Genomic DNA, 19,619 nt, shown 5'->3' with positions numbered 1-19,619 from the left:
AAGCCATTGTGCTTAATGGTACTTAAAATTCGAGCGCTGCCTTTCTGACAGTGGAGCAGAGACCTCTCGGGCATCTCCAGTTCTGAGACTGAGGAGACAGACAAACGTTGTTAGGTTGGACAATAGGCGCAGAACAGAGAGACCAGACACGGAGGAATCTGTTTCATGCGATATGCTGACCTGCTTTCACTCTCAACCTGTTTGAATTGATGGATCTTTCATTCCAGGCGAAATCCATTCTTCCATCACAATCGGACCATCCATTTTCCGCACAATATCTATGAAGGTTTGAATACTAATGTGGGGCATTAAAGTCTAATACAATCTGCTTCATTCACTGCCTATTGTGGCTTTTCGAGGGCTTTGTTGGTATTTGAAACACTTGTGCTATTGTTCCTTATTTGTCCTTGTCATGGTGCCCACAAGCCATCAGTTCCCCCGGGGTAGAGCAAAGGCCAAGGTGTTTGTGACCACACAAGGCTTTAATGTGCACAGATTCCTGACAGTTTGACGGAATCCATTCTGGAAACAATGCCTACTTACCTCTGTTGATAGGTTATTGGCACTGAAGGCAACGCTCACTCAAAATAATATCAGCATTGGATGAATTGACTGGATGAATTAAAATATATTTTGCTATGACTGGGGCTACAGCAAACCCTGTAATGAGCATAAAGTCCCAAAACATACAGGTAGGCTAACTGCCACCGGATGACTCACCCAAGTGCATGATAGGGACCTTTAACTGGAAGTTCCACTGGGGAAAGGACTGATGGAAATGATGAACAACCTCTGTAAAGGGCTGTATAATAAGCTGTTGCTCCTAGTGTAGATTGTAAGCTCTTTTGGGCAGGGCCCTCCTCACCTCTTGTATCGGTTATTGATTGCTTTATATGTTACTCTGTATGTCCAATGTATGTAACCCACTTATTGTACAGCGCTGCGGGATATGTTGGCGCTTTATAAATAAATGTTAATAATAATAATAATAACTCTGAGTATCACTCATGTATTATAAGGGATAATGTACCCCCTGCTGTAAATGATAAGGATATTAGCAGTCACTGAGGGGTTCTGTGCCCATATAAAGGCACAAGGCTGCAGGCTGAGTTATACAGGGAACTCTGAGTATCACTCATGTATTATAAGGGATAATGTACCCCCTGCTGTAAATGATAAGGATATTAGCAGTCACTGAGGGGTTCTGTGCCCATATAAAGGCACAAGGCTGCAGGCTGAGTTATACAGGGAACTCTGAGTATCACTCATGTATTATAAGGGATAATGTACCCCCTACTGTAAATGATAAGGATATTAGCAGTCACTGAGGGGTTCTGTGCCCATATAAAGGCACAAGGCTGCAGGCTGAGTTATACAGGGAACTCTGAGTATCACTCATGTATTATAAGGGATAATGTACCCCCTACTGTAAATGATAAGGATATTAGCAGTCACTGAGGGGTTCTGTGCCCATATAAAGGCACAAGGCTGCAGGCTGAGTTATACAGGGAACTCTGAGTATCACTCATGTATTATAAGGGATAATGTACCCCCTACTGTAAATGATAAGGATATTAGCAGTCACTGAGGGGTTCTGTGCCCATATAAAGGCACAAGGCTGCAGGCTGAGTTATACAGGGAACTCTGAGTATCACTCATGTATTATAAGGGATAATGTGCCCCCTACTGTAAATGATAAGGATATTAGCAGTCACTGAGGGTTCTGTGCCCATATAAAGGCACAAGGCTACAGGCTGAGTTATACAGGGAACTCTGAGTATCACTCATGTATTATAAGGGATAATGTACCCCCTACTGTAAATGATAAGGATATTAGCAGTCACTGAGGGTTCTGTGCCCATATAAAGGCACAAGGCTACAGGCTGAGTTATACAGGGAACTCTCACACCTTGTGCCTCAACCCTTTCTCCTTGTAGATTGTAAGCTCTTTTGGGCAGGGCTCTCTTCACCTCTTGTATCGGTTATTGATTGCTTTATAGGTTACTCTGTATGTCCAATGTATGTAACCCACTTATTGTACAGCGCTGCGGCATATGTTGGCGCTTTATAAATAAATGTTAATAATAATAATGCGTGGGCTGAAAATCCATGGGACTCACGGGTTGGTGGGTTTGGGCCGACATCTACACATCAGAAGCGGGTAATGGTCGGGTTTGGGCCAAACTCTTCTGCCACCTTCCCTGCCCACGCCCTAACTGAGCCAGCTATGGCAGCATCTATTTATAGGCATGCGTGCCCAGCTCCGCCCCCCCAGTGATGTCAGAGATGGGGCAGGTATGGGTCTATAAGTAGATGTGGCCCTGTGGGTTGGGTGTGGGTTGGGAGAGGCAGGTTAAGGGCCGCGCGCAGGTCTGTTTATCGACCCACGCTTCATTAGTTACTCCTTAAATAGAGCATCATTGGGCATCCATTCAGATAGATTGAACAGGTAGGCATGATGGTTGCTCCAAGCACATTGACTGTTTTCTTCAGTACATTTTTGCCAGACAGAAATGAAATGATCGACTGTGGAAATTCCTGAAAACTCCTCAGTCCTGACTATAGAAAATATGGCTGACTTATATTTCTTGGCAACTCAATGGAGATGTTTAGGCCATCAAAGAGATCTGGAAACCTAGAAAAAACGCAGGCATTTGAGCTATGCTGACATGCCCATCTATGCATTTACAGTATAAGTAATTCTATAGGATGGAAAACTATTTCTGAGCAGCAGATGGCTGGCAGCTCCATAACGCCGTAGCTACGCTCACATTTTTGGGAAAACATATGCAGTATTGGTACCGGCAACGCTCAGGTTCTGCCGAGCCCCAGTTGTCAGGGCCTTCCTTTATCATCAGTGTTCTAGAATGTCCACCTGTGATCCCTGGCAGGCTAACAAAGTGAAATGTAATCTTTACATGTGTGTGCTAATTGATATGAAGGCAGATGCAATCAGGAAATACATGATCTAATGTTATCTGACCAACTGCAGCCTCTCTGGGAAAATACAGCAGTGACTGTGGGGTCCAAGCCCCCGTTTTGTGCTCCAACACTGCCTCAACACAACCCCTTTTTACAATTGTCATTGTGCTGACTCATAATCTAAGCTTATTGGTCTCTAGGAAAACCTAGCAGAGTGAATTAATAGGCCTTCAAGTTGCCTCTTCCATCCAGTGCTTTGGGACCCCTAGTGCAACCAGCCCCGTGGAATAGTTAACTTTATTTAACTGGAACAAGCAGTTAAGGTCCCCATACACGGGCCGATTCTAGCTGCCAATATAGGTCCCTTAGACTGATTCGGCAGCTAATCAGCCCGTGTATGGGGACTACCGACGGGCTTGCCCGACCAATATCTGGCCTGAAATTGGGCAGATATCGATCAGGCAGGTTAAAAAATCTAGTCGGATCGGGGACCGCATTGGCTCGTTGCCATCGTGATTATTCAATCATTTGACCCCAGGGCCAAATTAGCCTGGAATATGCCTGGATTCTCCCGATATCGCCTGCCCGTAGGTGGGGGATATCGGGAGAAGATCCGCTCGCTTGGCGACATCGCCAAGAGAGCGGATCTGAAGGTGTATGGGCACCTTTAGATGTGTTGTTTACAGATCTAAAGGCAGCCTGACAAGGTACTCTCTACTCCCAATGGGCCCCTGGGTTAAATGGAGAATGTGAGGGACCACACACAATATGGCTACCTTTGTATTTTTATGAACGTTTATTTGCAATGGGGCACAAAGGATCAGAACAGCAGGAAGTGAATGTGAGCGATGGCTCCTCTGCACTCCATGATGCACCGTAAACTGGCAGACATTGGGCATCAGCAGATGAAATGATCTAACCAGCCCAGTTCTGCAACTGGATCACTGAGGCACCATACACATACGAAATGTTGTTTTGTAGGATATGATTGGTATGTGAATGACTAGCTTTAGTCTGATCCATAGCAGGTTAAACTTAGTAGGCTTAGGTGGCATTTTGCTATTATGCTGAAGGCAGCAGACGTGGATCAAATGGGAGAGTTTATTATAAGTTGGTCATGTTAACTCCGGGACGCCAGAGCAACTGCTGACAAGTCTTCCAAAACACCTTCTTTACCTCAACTTTATTTATAAAAACCCTAAAGGTCCCCATACACGGGCCGATTCTAGCTGCCGATATGGGTCCCTTAGACTGATTTGGCAGCTAATCGGCCCGTGTAGGGGCACTAGCGATGGGCCTGCCCGACCGATATCTGGCCTGAAATTGGGCAGATCTCGATCGGGCAGGTTAGAAAATCTAGTCTGATCGGGGACCGCATTGGCTCGTTGATGTGGTCCCCAGACTGACTTTGCCTATACCCGTCATTATCATTCGATCGTTTGGCCCCAGGGCCAAATGATCGAATTAGCCTAAATTACCCCGATATTGCCCACCCGTAGGTGGGGATATCGGGAGAAGATCCGCTTGCTTGGCAACATCGCCAAGCGAGCGGATCTTAAGGTGTATGGGCACCTTAAGTATGTATGTATGTATTTATTAAGTGCCACAAGGGTACGCAGCGCTGTACAATCTTACAATATACACGATTACACACAGGGAGGACAAGTGTTATAATAAATACAATAAATAAGTATAAATACACAAGTGCCATGTAGTTTGAGACAGTAGGAAGGAGGTACATGGCTTTCCCAACAGGTTTGGCACCTAACGCCATGCCTCTGCTCCCCACTAAGGGGCCACTGCTACCCAAGCTTGTATCTGTGCCATAGTCGAGGCAAGTGCTGAAATTTTACACTCAATGTAGAATGACTTTACTGAATGCCATGGAGAAGTAAGTTGCACCGGGGCACATAATAAATAGTCGCACTCTGGTATTGACAGGCACTGAAGTGCGGTTTAGGGTTCTCCGGGGAGACATGACTTCTTTACGTGCATATTTGCAGACACAAGGATATGGTTATGCCTGGCAACATCAAATGCGTGGCGCTCGTAAAACCCACCAAGTTGCTTAGAAGTTGACAAGAGAAAGGATTATAACTCTTCCCTCGAGGCAATGAAGTTGTGACAGATCAGGCGCCTGAAGATATGTCTGAAACTGGAGGGAAAATGGCCTTGGTTACACTTATAATAAGCTTTGGAGACAATAAAGCACTTATTGAGACCAAAATTGGCACAGACTTGCTCCCTTTAAAATCCCATACCAAAATTAGCTTGAACCTATTTAATCTTATTTGTAAGTAAGGTCAAGGGCAAATATTGAAATACCCAAACCCAGTGTCCTTCAGAAAGCCTTGTCTCCGAGTACTCAGCCACCTCTGGCCTCACATCTCACAGTTTAGACTACAGTCAAGGGTGCCAAACATACACTATGCAGTGTAGGCAAGGATGTAGGGACAGCAGGTATAGTAGGGAGAGATGGTGCCTATAGTAGCAGTGGGGGGATAATAGCCTCTGGGAAGGGACTGGGGCTATGGGATAGCAGGTATAGTAGGGAGAGATGGTGCCTATAGTAGCAGTGGGGGGATAATAGCCTCTGGGAAGGGACTGGGGCTATGGGATAGCAGGTATAGTAGGGAGAGATGGTGCCTATAGTAGCAGTGGGGGGATAATAGCCTCTGGGAAGGGACTGGGGCTGTGGGATAGCAGGTATAGTAGGGAGAGATGGTGCCTATAGTAGCAGTGGGGGATAATAGCCTCTGGGAAGGGACTGGGGCTATGGGATAGCAGGTATAGTAGGGAGAGATGGTGCCTATAGTAGCAGTGGGATAATAGCCTCTGGGAAGGGACTGGGGCTATGGGATAGCAGGTATAGTAGGGAGAGATGGTGCCTATAGTAGCAGTGGGGGATAATAGCCTCTGGGAAGGGACTGGGGCTATGGGATAGCAGGTATAGTAGGGAGAGATGGTGCCTATAGTAGCAGTGGGGGGATAATAGCCTCTGGGAAGGGACTGGGGCTGTGGGATAGCAGGTATAGTAGGGAGAGATGGTGCCTATAGTAGCAGTGGGGGGATAATAGCCTCTGGGAAGGGACTGGGGCTGTGGGATAGCAGGTATAGTAGGGAGAGATGGTGCCTATAGTAGCAGTGGGATAATAGCCTCTGGGAAGGGACTGGGGCTGTGGGATAGCAGGTATAGTAGGGAGAGATGGTGCCTATAGTAGCAGTGGGGGGATAATAGCCTCTGGGAAGGGACTGGGGCTGTGGGATAGCAGGTATAGTAGGGAGAGATGGTGGCTATAGTAGCAGTGGGGGATAATAGCCTCTGGGAAGGGACTGTGGCTGTGGGATAGCAGGTATAGTAGGGAGAGATGGTGCCTATAGTAGCAGTGGGGGGATAATAGCCTCTGGGAAGGGACTGGGGCTGTGGGATAGCAGGTATAGTAGGGAGAGATGGTGCCTATAGTAGCAGTGGGGGATAATAGCCTCTGGGAAGGGACTGTGGCTGTGGGATAGCAGGTATAGTAGGGAGAGATGGTGCCTATAGTAGCAGTGGGGGGATAATAGCCTCTGGGAAGGGACTGGGGCTGTGGGATAGCAGGTATAGTAGGGAGAGATGGTGCCTATAGTAGCAGTGGGGGAATAATAGCCTCTGGGAAGGGACTGGGGCTGTGGGATAGCAGGTATAGTAGGGAGAGATGGTGCCTATAGTAGCAGTGGGATAATAGCCTCTGGGAAGGGACTGGGGCTGTGGGATAGCAGGTATAGTAGGGAGAGATGGTGCCTATAGTAGCAGTGGGGGAATAAAAGCCTCTGGGAAGGGACTGGGGCTGTGGGATAGCAGGTATAGTAGGGAGAGATGGTGCCTATAGTAGCAGTAGGGGGATAATAGCCTCTGGGAAGGGACTGGGGCTGTGGGATAGCAGGTATAGTAGGGAGAGATGGTGCCTATAGTAGCAGTGGGGGAATAAAAGCCTCTGGGAAGGGACTGGGGCTGTGGGATAGCAGGTATAGTAGGGAGAGACGGTGCCTATAGTAGCAGTAGGGGGATAATAGCCTCTGGGAAGGGACTGGGGCTGTGGGATAGCAGGTATAGTAGGGAGAGATGGTGCCTATAGTAGCAGTGGGATAATAGCCTCTGGGAAGGGACTGGGGCTGTGGGATAGCAGGTATAGTAGGGAGAGATGGTGCCTATAGTAGCAGTGGGGGGATAATAGCCTCTGGGAAGGGACTGGGGCTGTGGTATAGCAGGTATAGTAGGGAGAGATGGTGCCTATAGTAGCAGTGGGGGGATAATAGCCTCTGGGAAGGGACTGTGGCTGTGGGATAGCAGGTATAGTAGGGAGAGATGGTGCCTATAGTAGCAGTGGGGGGATAATAGCCTCTGGGAAGGGACTGGGGCTGTGGGATAGCAGGTATAGTAGGGAGAGATGGTGCCTATAGTAGCAGTGGGGGGATAATAGCCTCTGGGAAGGGACTGGGGCTGTGGGATAGCAGGTATAGTAGGGAGAGATGGTGCCTATAGTAGCAGTGGGGGGATAATAGCCTCTGGGAAGGGACTGGGGCTGTGGGATAGCAGGTATAGTAGGGAGAGATGGTGCCTATAGTAGCAGTGGGGGATAATAGCCTCTGGGAAGGGACTGGGGCTGTGGGATAGCAGGTATAGTAGGGAGAGATGGAGCCTATAGTAGCAGGATACTATGGTAGGGAGGGGCGGTGGTTGTGTGTTCTAACCCGTGGCCTTTCTGTTAGTAGACATGTAACTCCCAAACCTTCCTACAAAGCAATGTCAGGGGATTGAGGTGCCAAATGTAAAACTGTTTTAGTATATTTTTATTTTATGTTATAATTATTTAATATTTTTATAAATAATGGGCCCAGCAAATTAGGAGTTGATCCAGGGCCTCCCACCTCTGTGACTACTCTCTCCAATGTGTTGAAAATAAAAAGCCTGTTGTTAAAGTTCCCCTTTAACGTATCTCAGAGGTTAATATTTCTCAGTATTTCCATATATTCACCCTCATGGGAAACCTACAGTGCAAGGTGAAGAATAGAGGAGAGTGTTGGCTATCGGGAAATATGGAAAGAGCGTTGCGTTTTATGACCAGTCTGAGCCAGAAGCTGATTCTTTGGGAAATGTCAGTGTAATAAAAGCCCTTTCTGGAACCTCGCCTGCTCACCGGATATTATTTATGGCAAAGGAAAAAGATACTATTGTGTTACCGGAGCAAAAAATGTGAGCAATAATTTCAGAATAGTAATTGGCAATAATTGAAACTGCCAAAGAAAACAAAGATTTCCTTTAAAACTGTCCGGGCTGCCGAGGAGCTGAATGTAACGCTCAGTCTGATTGTTACTGGGGGATTGGGGCTAAATACGCGGAATGATTAGAAATCAGTGATAGATGGGAAGAGCTTATCAGCCGCTGCCTGGTGTGTGTCTCCAACAAGCAACGTCCCGGCCTGACAGGGGCCAAGGAGAAATACATGTGTCCAAACTAACCAAAGCCATCAGGGATTACTCATTGCAGCAAATCAGTAGGCCACATGGAAGCCATTTTGCTTGGGGAGGGACTCATGGGTATTACCCTGCGCACATAGAAAGCGGGGAACATATTCAATTTCTGAATCCTGGATTCTGCCTCCATTACTCATACACTGGAAATGCCTGCCATATAGAGAGACAAGTCAGGCTGCCCGCTGGAGCCAATCACAAAGCTGCGTTTCATGCCCGTACCCGTTTTATTTTAATATTCCCTTTTAAATTGGGACTCTATTTAGAAAAGCAGTGTGCACAGCAGTGTTACAGGTATACAGTGTATACAGCAAGTATACAGGTATGGGATCCGTTATCTGGAAACCCATTAACCTGTAAGGATGAAGACACACGGAGCTACTAGTAGCAGCTACTTGTCATGGCTACTAAAATAGACAATGCTGATCATTTGCTGATAATTGTCTCTACATGTGTTTTAGCAGAAGCAATTCTTAGTATTGTCTATGGTAGGGGATTTTCTGGTGTTTAGTAGCCATGACAAGTAGCTGCTACTAAGTAGCTCCGTGTGTCTTCACCCTAAGGCCATCTCCCATAGACATTGTTTTAATGAAATAATTTTTTTTTAATTATTTCTTTTTTCTTTGTGATAGATTTGTTCTATGCAGAAAAATCAGGCGGTTTCTACTGTTCTAGTGCTGAAAACCAAATCTGGCTGCTATGTTTTACAATTCTAGAGTATGGACACCAGCTTTGTAATGTCCTTCTTTATCTCCAAAGACGAGATGTACGGGGTCAGTGAGTGAGAACTGCATACGTGGCTGTTTGTACCCACCAATGTGAGTGGCTAGAGGTAGGAGTGGGGTGTCTGAGAGAAGGTTGGTGTGCGGAAGAATCCCACAGAACAGGGGATCCCAACTTTCTGTTACCTGCGAGCCACATTTAAATATAAAAAAGAAGTTGGGGGGCAACATAAGCATAAAAAAAGTTCCTAAGGGTGCCCAGTATGGACTATGATTGGTTATCTGGTAGCCCCATGTATACTGGCAGACTACTGAAGGCTCTGTTTGGCAGTACACATGGTCTCATGCCTCCAAAACTTGGAATTCAAAAATAAGCATCTGCTTGTGAGCCACTGGTTGGGGATTACTGTCTTAGAGCTGAAACCCCAACCTTTATTACTCATGAGCCACAGTCAAATGTAAAAAGACTTGGAGAGCAACACAAGCACCATAAAAGTTCATGGAGGAGCCAAATAAGCCCTGATTGGCTATTAGGGGCCTCTATGCACCCTATCAGCTTACAGGGGCTTTATTTGGTAGGAAATCTTGTTTTTATTCAACCAAAACTTGCCCCCAAGTCAAGAATTCAAAAATAACTCCCTGGTTTGGGGGCACTGAGAGCAACACCCAAGGGGTTGGGGAGCAACATGTTGCCCCTGAGCCACTGGTTGGGGATCACTGCCTTAGAGGATGGAGACTGGGGTGGATGTCTGGAAGACTTTTAGGGAAGCATACAGACTTGGCCTGTGGTCTCTATACTGGTAGTATTATGGAATAAACCCTACTATCAGAAAAACACCAGGTCTTAAGCATCCCACTCCCGTACCTGTACCCAAAACTCCCACACCATTACCTTCCTAGGATACATTCTATAAAAAGACATATCCCCAAGACCCTCCCTATTGATTTAGTGAGAATGTGATCAATGCCTCCTTCCTGCTGAAAGCTTTTATCCCAGGAATGCTGATAGCTCGTGTTTATTCTGGCCTATCTGCCATGAGAGTTCACAGATACACCCAAATCCTATTTATCTGCAAGGATAACATTGAGCCACCTTAGCCCTGAATTCACAGTGGGAGGTGTGAGAAATGGAGCAGTGGAACAGATAAGGCCTATCTATCACCCACATCAAAGAAAAAAAGACAGGTCTTAGTTTTAACTACTGTCTCTGGTCTTATTTGGGCTTCTTTGTTTATTGCTCTTTGTCATTTCCAGCATAGCAATTGTATTATCTATCTCTTCCTTCTAATGGGCCAGTGATTAGGCACATTACTCATCCCAGTAGCCCCTGTCCCATTATTGGCTCTTTTTATATTAATTGAAATTTCTTTAACTCTGTCAAGAAAAATCTCTGTGTTGCCTTAAGGCCCCCATACACGGGCCGATTCTAGCTGCCGATATCTGTCCCTTAGACCCATTCAGCAGCTAATCGGCCCGTGTATGGGCGAAACCGACGGGCCTGCCCGACCCATATCTGGCCTGAAATCAGCAAGATCTCAACTGGGCAGGTTTAAAAATCTAGTCCCCGTACCGACTTTGCCTATACCAGCCGTAATAATTAGATCGTTTGGCCCCAGCTAATCGAATTAGCCTGGATTCTCCCGATATCGCCCACCCGTAGGTGGGGGATATCGGGAGAAGATCCATGAGTGGATCTTAAGGTGTATGGCAGGGATCCCCAACCTTTTTTTACTCGTGAGTCTCACTCAGATGTAAAAGGTATGGGTGAGCCACACAAGCACCAAAAGGTTATTTTTGCCAAATAAGGGCTGTGATTGGCTATTTGGTAGCCCCATGTGACTGCTAGCCCGCAGGAGGCTCTGATTAGAGTAAAACTGTGTCTCTGGGCTTCCAAACTTGTCTACATGCCAGAAATGTACAAATGGCACCTACTTGGCAATTGGGAGCAACATCAAAGGGGGTGGAGAGCAATATGTCGCTCCCAAACTACTGGTTCGGGATCACTGGTCTATGGGAATAGCAGGTCTAAAAGTGATGTTGACATATTCCTCTATTACATAGGATTTGTGACCTGAGATTCACTCTGCCTCACTTCAGTCTTGCCTATTGAAGCTTGAAGGCTTTTCATTTAGCCTTCCTGATGGACTCTGGAGCACAAACAAGCATCTGGAATAGTTTACCTTGAATCCCAGGCTAATAGGGCCCCACAATGCCCAGTTAGCATCGCAGGACCAACTTTAGGTAGATCCTCCAGTTTGATGCAGAGACCACAGAAGAGATCAGTGGGCAACCTGATAGCCAGTAAACTGCCCAGTAAAGGTCTAGATGCATCTATGGGCAGCTGGAACACTTCAAACACCCCCTAAGCCCATTTGTCCACAAAAGAATAGATTTAGTCAGTCTGGTAAAAATGGAAAATATGGCAAGATGCACTGCAATGTGCATTATGTGCCTCTTTACCCCCCTCTTCTTTCCCTGTTGGGTATAGCCCATAGGACAGTGGTTCTCAAACTTGTTGAGTACTAGCAGGGTGGGCTCAGCCTGAAGGCCTTCTAGAGTGACAACTGAAGAGAATGACCATTTAATCCTCCACTAGATACACCAGAAAGTCCAGCTTGGAGGTCAAATTTGGAGAGATTTGGGGTGAATAGGTATTTTTTTCTCATGAATATTGTTGGAACTATGGCTCATATGTTTATAGACCAACATTTTCCTATATCTGTACCTATTTCATGAACTAATGGGAGTTCTAACCAAAACTTGTTTGACCCTAAGGAGGTGTCCTGCACAAAGGTTGAACCTTCTGGTGGGGAGGGGGGAATTGAACAAATGTTGGATCATCTAGAACTGAAAAAGATTGACAGGGTCCCTTAAGATCAGGGGAGTGACTTTTCTGCATCACCACATGACATTTACTGAAAATTATTATGCCCCCCCCCCCATGTAATATGAGCTTCTGTTAAAAAAACTAATGATTGGGTAAGTTCAACAGCAACTATTTGTACCCAAATCTGCATTGCCGGCTATTGGCCAGCTGGGTAACAGGCACAAAGTTATTCTGCTTGCAGCCAATCAGAACTTTCCCAGTTACCCCCCCACCCCATGTATGATGTTGATGGCAGCTTTTCCCTCATTACACCAGGCTTTATAAGAGAGGGGCCACATCTGGATATAGATTCCATCGGACTGAATGCGTTGAAGAAAAGTCTCCAAAGAGAAAGCCTGTACAGTATTGTATGGACTTCGAGAGATTACGGATCAAGGAACCACACATACTTTCCAACCTTAGAACCAATTATAAATCGGAGCACTATGTACATTTGAAAGCTTTACACTGACGTGAAATGAAACCATCCGGTGGCTGCTCTATTGGGTTTCACATGTACCTCAGCCCTCTAACATCTACTGGAAATGTTTCTTTTGAACAGGTAATATATATCTATATATCAGGCCATACCAGAGGCAGTAGGAGTATCTGCTTTCACATTTCCTCTCTTTCTCCCCTTGTTCTATAAAACGTAAAGTAAATAAAGACTTGGAGCCGCGTGGGATGTATTATTTCTCTATTCTAAGGGCAATTAAAACATCTGGGATTCCTGTGAGTGAAGTGTGAATATTTGTATAAGGCTCTGATCTCCTCACCTTTCCAACATAGGCAAGTGGGTTATTTACGAGTACATTGGATCTGGATTGCAACTATTTAAACAAGATTCTCGTATTCTCCCTGTCACCACAGCTCCAGTCACTCCCAGTCAGTGCCAGCTCCGCTCCCCCATGCCAGATATCCATAGCTGTGCAGCAGGGCTAGGGGCCACCATGTTTGGCTGTGTTCTCCTTGTTAATCACAGTGGAAGCCAAGTCCAGAGTCAGACTAGGGTACTGGGGGCCCACTGAGTATATGACTTAAGGGCCCACCACCCAGCCACCATCATTCCCAACTCCATCCCCCACTACTGGTGTTCTTGCTTTGATCCACTGCTTACTTTGCTATTAAAAACTTAAAAAAACCCTGGTGTTCCACTGTGGAACGCACTGCCATCTTTAATTTTTAACAGCAAAGTAAGTAGAGCAGCAGAGCAGGGAGCTGGGGTGGTGGCTTTTGGGCAGGTAGCAGGGCCCAACATGGTCAGGACCCACCAGGATTTTTCCCAGTATCCCGGTGGGCCAGTCCAACCCTTGTCAAGTCCGTCTTAACTTACTTTGCTGTTAAAAATGAAAGACGCCTGTGTTTTCCACTGTTGAATGCACCGCCATCTTGAATTTTTAAAAGCAGAGTAGTGCAGTGAACCAGGGAGCAGGTGGGGGCAGCTGGCTTGGAGGCAAGTAGCAGGGCCCACAGGGATTTTTCCTGGTATCCCTGAGGGCTTGTCCGACCCTGGCCAAGTCTGTCTTCAGGAGTCAAATACAGTGGCCTCCGACCCTGCTGCACGGCTCTGTCTTTGGAGATCTGGCAGAGAATAGAAATGATGTCTTCGGTGCCATCTGAGGTGGAGCAATGGAGTCCAAATACTTGCATGTGGGGGGTTAGTTCTTCTTTAATGCCAATATCCTTAACATTTCTACTTGAGAACCTTATGTTCAATTAACAGAACATTATAAAATCTGAATGTAAAGGTGGCCATACACATAACGATCTGCTCACCTGGCGAGGTCGCCAAGTGAGCAGATCTTCTCTTGATATCCCCACCTATGGGTGAGCGATATCGAGGGGATTTAGGCTAATTCGGTCGTTTGGTCCTGGGGCCAAACAATCAAATTATGACAACTGTTAAGGGCGCAGTCGGTTTGGGGACCACATCAATGAGCCAATGCGGTCCCCGATCCGACTGAATTTTTTGGTCGGGCAGGCCAGTTGTTGCTGCCCCTACATGGGCCAATAAGCTGCCGAATCGGTCCAAGGGACTGATATCGGCAGCTACAATTAGCCCGTGTATGGGGACCTTAAGTAATGTATCTCCCAGGTCAGACAGGAGTTAATGCTCTGCAGAAGGGAGTGCCTGACTGTGTGACCCTTTGTACAGGCAACATTAACTATCTGTAGTGAGGCACAGGATCTTAATACGGAGAGGCACAGGTTGGGGAACTCTTTCCCTAAAAACAACAAAACCCTAAACTCCAGCCAAATTCTGCTAACATACTTATCCATGAGCTCATGTCCCACGTTGGCCAATTATCTGATGCACTTGCAAGCCAGAACGCTTTCATAAAGGGAGTCGCTGCACTCAGCCGAGCGTCGGACAAGGTCAGAGCGGGGGAATCATGGGCGATCGTCCTAAAAGGCGAGCTGGATAGGGCTGAAAACGAAGGATTAGAGGAAAGGTGGCAAACAAATAAAACCAAATCAAAAGCAGGCGAGGCCGTTCGTATTGCCAGAAGACACCTGCTGAGTAACTAGTCCTGGAGCTGCTATTTCCAAGCCCCGCACTAGAAACAGAACATTGGAAATGCTGGGATCAACGTGCAGAACAAAGATTTGTGCTGAAGATGTAACCGAAATACCTGAACTCCACCGCTAAGTATAAAAGCCTCACAGATCTCAGCCTGCTTCAGCTGCCCATCCATAGTGTCCATCTATGTAGACTGTAAGCTCTTGCGAGCAGGGCCCTCTGATCCTATTGTTACTCTGTATACCTTTGTTTGTTAAACTTTTAAGATCCCTGTTTGTTTACATTTATTGTGAGGCGCTGCACAATTTGTTGCCACTGTATAAATAAATGAGGATCTGTTGTTTAAAAGGTGCTGGCCATGGCATTCACTACTCCGAGTGATAATTACACTAGATATAAATATCCAGCGTGTATGTAGGGAGATTTAGATACAGATGGAGCAAACTTCGTTTTGACACACCGCCCAACAATGTGGCCCGGTGGCCCAGTCCAGCCCCTCTGTTACGATAATGACCTATTTAAACTGAATTACATGGTAGGAGCCATCTGAGACAAATGCCCAGATAAAGTTTTCTCCATCTATAAGAAACGGCAAAAGGCAACACAGTTATGGTACTTTTGTAGACCTTCTATGGCCACAGCCTAATGACTAAAGGTCCCCATACACGGGCTGATTGTAGCTGCCGATATCGGCAGATTATCGGCCTGTGTAGGGGCAGAAACGAGGGGCCTGCCCGACCAATATCTGACCTGCAATTAGCCAGATATCGAACGGCCAGGTTAAAAGATTCAGTCGGATCGAATGCCCCATTGCCGCCAATATAATTCCATCGTTTGGCCCCAGGGGCCGATGTCGCCCACCCGTAGGTGGAGATATCGATCTCGCCAAGCGAGTGAATCTTCACATGTATGGAGACCTTAAGAACTTGAGACCTCATCTATTCATGGACTTCTAAGAAACTGTAATGGCCTCCAGTATCTCAACAGACTTCTTTAACTGGTTTCATTCATTTATATTAATACAGTGTCCTAATGCTCTGTTTATTGAACACTATGTGGGAAGAAATTGCCCATCACCACTATTTCCCAGTTGCTATCAAACAAGTGATAGATGCAAATTCACTCAGTGACGTCCCCCCATTGTGCTCCTATCTAGCCAACAGGTTCAGCAAACAAGAGTCTGGGAGCTTTGTGAGTGATGGTGGGATACCCATTGTATGCAGTGAATCTGTTTACCCAAGGGTTATTGATAGGGTTGTTCTGCAGGTTAATGGTGTGAATAGAAATGATCACAGTAATCATGGGCACCTAGATAAGGACTAGTCACAGATAGTTCCGGAATGTTATGCTTAGCGGGAGGAGTGCTTACCTATCTAATGCACTGAATGCCTAATGTCTGTTAGTTAGCATAGGGAATAGGTGCCTACACTGCCCTAGGGGTGGCCATACATGCTACAATTATGATCTTCCCATTGGTCGCAGGAAGGATCATTCCTCTACTAAAGTTAAGAGCTGATTTAGCATTAATGTTACGATGTTCAGGCAAGTTCAAAGGCACCCAATCAATGTTTTCAGTCCTGCCCAATTGATATCCAAGGCTTGAACCTCCCACCATACACACACCGATTATCTCACAAAACGTTGTTTCATACGATATGCCGTGTATGGCCACCTTAAGGCAGAGGAAGCTTTGGACTTCCAGCAAATACAGTAGAAAAGATAACATGCCAATGAGCGTAATTTGAACAGCCATGCAGAGTCAAGTTCTGGGAGCCGCCTTTTAATTCTTTGCAGATGTCCAAATGTTACGAGCCAAGTTATGATATGACTGAGCAGGATATATCATGGAGGTAAATCTGTTATATTTGGGGAGGATACAGCATAATGTGCAGGTAATCAGTGACAAGGCCATAATTGTAATATGGGCAGAATCTGGTCCAACTATTATTAATAGATACTTGATGAATAGATCTATCCTATATCCAGAAACCTAGATTTGGGCGGCCACTTCAAAATAACCCTGCGGGGTCCTTCTATGCGTGTTGCAAAGCTGCAGGCAGAAGAAGGATTGACAGTTGGGATATAAGGTGGCCGTACAGGGGCCGATAAAAGCTGCAACCCAGTCCTTCCTGACCTAACATATATCTGATTGAAAATCAGGCAGATATTGATTGGGCAAGTTTAAAAATGCCTGCATTTACCATCATTGTGACTAAATCGTTTGGGCCCTGGGCTAATTTCACCCAGCTCTAGGTGGGTATATCAGGGAAAGATCTGCTGGATTTGGCGATGTTGTTTAGGTCTATGCCCAGATATACTCTGATAACTTTTCAGCCTGAACCAGCCTTTCTACTTTTAACCAGACCACAGTAGCCCAAATCACAGACTGTAGCCTTGGGCTACCAACATAGGTTGGGAATAAGCAATGTTCTCCTGTTGAAAGTCCATTACTGGGTGCCCAATAGGGTCATATTTTCTATGTACATATTAAGGGCCTGTACCCAGGGTGGCAGCTTTAAAGGGGGTTCCTTCATTCTTGGATTGTCTAGGGTTTGTGTATTCACCTCCTGAGAATGGGCAACAGCTATAGAAGAAGCAACAGGGTCAGTCGGTGGCCGGATAGAGGGGTCTGCTTCCTCTATAGCTGTAGGGAACTTCCCCTACCCACTGATCTCCTACCTGAGAGCTAGCAGGTGTGGGGGGGGCATGAGGGAGGGGTGGGAGGGAGCATGAGGGAGGGGTGGAGGGGAGCATGAGGGAGGGGTGGGAGGGAGCATGAGGGAGGGGTGGAGGGGAACATGAGGGAGGGGTGGGGGGGAGCATGAGGGAGGGGTGGAGGGGAACATGAGGGAGGGGTGCAGGGGAGCATGAGGGAGGGGTGGAGGGGAACATGAGGAAGGGGTGGGGGGGAGCATGAGGGAGGGGTGGGGGGGAGCATGAGGGAGGGGTGGAGGGAACATGAGGGAGGGGTGGGGGGGAGCATGAGGGAGGGGTGGAGGGGAACATGAGGGAGGGGTGGGGGGGAGCATGAGGGAGGGGTGGAGGGGAACATGAGGGAGGGGTGGAGGGGAACATGAGGGAGGGGTGGGGGGGAGCATGAGGGAGGGGTGGGGGGAACATGAGGGAGGGGTGGGTGGGGAGTTGGGACGTGAGGATGGGCGGATGCAGAATGGGAGACGGGGGTAGTCCTTGAGTTGTGCACCATGCCCCTCCAAATGTTTTTTTTAGTTTGGGGCCTAGGAAGCCACTGCACCATTGAGTTCCTTTTGATTCATCGGGGGCAACTCCGTGCTCAGCCACAATGACACTGCTGTTCTGGGGGGGGGGACACTGCACTGTAGTTGGTGAATTGCATCTGAAATTGCACTTTGCACACTGCATTGCTTTCATACATGAGCCCTTTGGAGTCAGCTGCCTCAAGCCCCATATATATATATCATCTGAGTTCCTTACCAATAAATCATACTTTTGCCTTTCATTTTTTTCGCAGGAAACCTGCAGTGCGTTCCTTGACGAGTGCTTCATTCCCAGAGATAAAAGCAAGTATGCGGCTGGGGGAGCACTTTGCGCTGATCGCACTTACAGACGTCCCGGAGCCCTTCTACTCGGTAACTGAATCCCATCCCAATTAGAGCCACATCGTGTCCGTGACCGATTCATCTTTTCTGCCGTGAATTCTGCAGTGTCCCATATCCTGCTAAACCTAAATATTCCTCGTGGGTTTTATGCCCTTAACACACAACAGATGCTGGAGAAATGAGAGACGCTAGCGTTGCACAACGAGTGGCCGGCCAGTGGAAGTGACCTAACGCGCTAGCCCAGACGGCGGCTTCCAGCTCCGCTTGCACATTCGGCCCTGTATCAGATGTTCAGCCTTGCAGTACAATAAATAAAGGGAATACAATGAGTGAATTGTAATTGAGCCATTAGAGTCATTATGGAGGTACTGGGGGGGGGCTAGTACAGCTCAGTTGGTGGTACAGAAATAAGGGCAATTTGTTCATAATCTGTGGGTATGTATATCTGCTTCAGTGGGGTGACTACTCTTTCCCTAATTTACTCATAAGGTGGTCATATACAGGGGCCGATTCTAGCTGCCGATATCGTTCCCTTAGACCGATTCAGCAGCTTATCAGCCTGTGTAGGGGCACTAAGGACGGGCCTGCCCGATTGAAATCTGCCAGATATTGATCAGGCAGGTTAAAAAATTTAGTTGGATCGGGGACCGCATATGCTCATTGATGCGGTCCCCGAACCGACTGCGCCTATTACTGTCGTTCTACTTCAATCGTTTGGCCCTGGCCAAATTAGTCTGGATTCGCCCAATATCACACACCCGTAGGTGGGGATATCGGGACAAGATCGCCAAGCGAGCGGATCTTAACGTGTATGGCCACCTTTACCCATAACTAGTCATACCTTAACTGTGCATTGGGTTGGGGGGGGAGCTGGGTAGGTTTGCCACTTTGTGCCGGGCCTTTCTAAATATTTTTTTGCAGTGGGCCCAGTGCAGAGTGGCAAAAGTACCCACCCCCCCAGCCCTGATTCGTCATTCCTACAGGTCATCCCTACGCTATGATATGTTACCCACCCCCTCCTGCACTCACCTATATATCCCTGCCCCCTGCACTCATCCAGGCCCCCCTGTCCCCCGGGCACCCCCATGACCGCTGGGTCTGTTTTCTCAATTGTTACTGATCTGCTTCTACAGATGTTGGCGCATTGCTGTGGGTTCGGTCACCCAGTGCGGCCAATAGCTGAGGGCACATACTGGGCTTTCCCCTAGGGCTGTTTTCAGCTGGTGATAAAGAGCCCAAATGCAATTGTACCTTCTGTCATTGGTTTTAATTAAAACCACTTGTCACCATTGACAAAGTCAATGACAGTAGGTCTTTTGTCCAAATATGTGCATTTGAGCATTTTTGGAGCTATAAGACCTGTGTGCCATCAGACTTGGTTTAGGGTCTATATGTTGCACAGCGAAAACAGGGGTTGGCTGTTGGTGGTGGGCATTACAGTAGGTTTTTTGGTGTTGGCTGCTCTGCCAAGTAGCCTGGTAAAGCCATTGCTTACTATG

This window comes from Xenopus tropicalis, chromosome 1 (assembly GCF_000004195.4).
Source record: "Xenopus tropicalis strain Nigerian chromosome 1, UCB_Xtro_10.0, whole genome shotgun sequence".
Lineage (NCBI taxonomy): Eukaryota > Metazoa > Chordata > Amphibia > Anura > Pipidae > Xenopus > Xenopus tropicalis.
The sequence above is the reverse complement of the archived record's forward strand: the minus strand, read 5'-3'. Positions refer to the sequence as shown.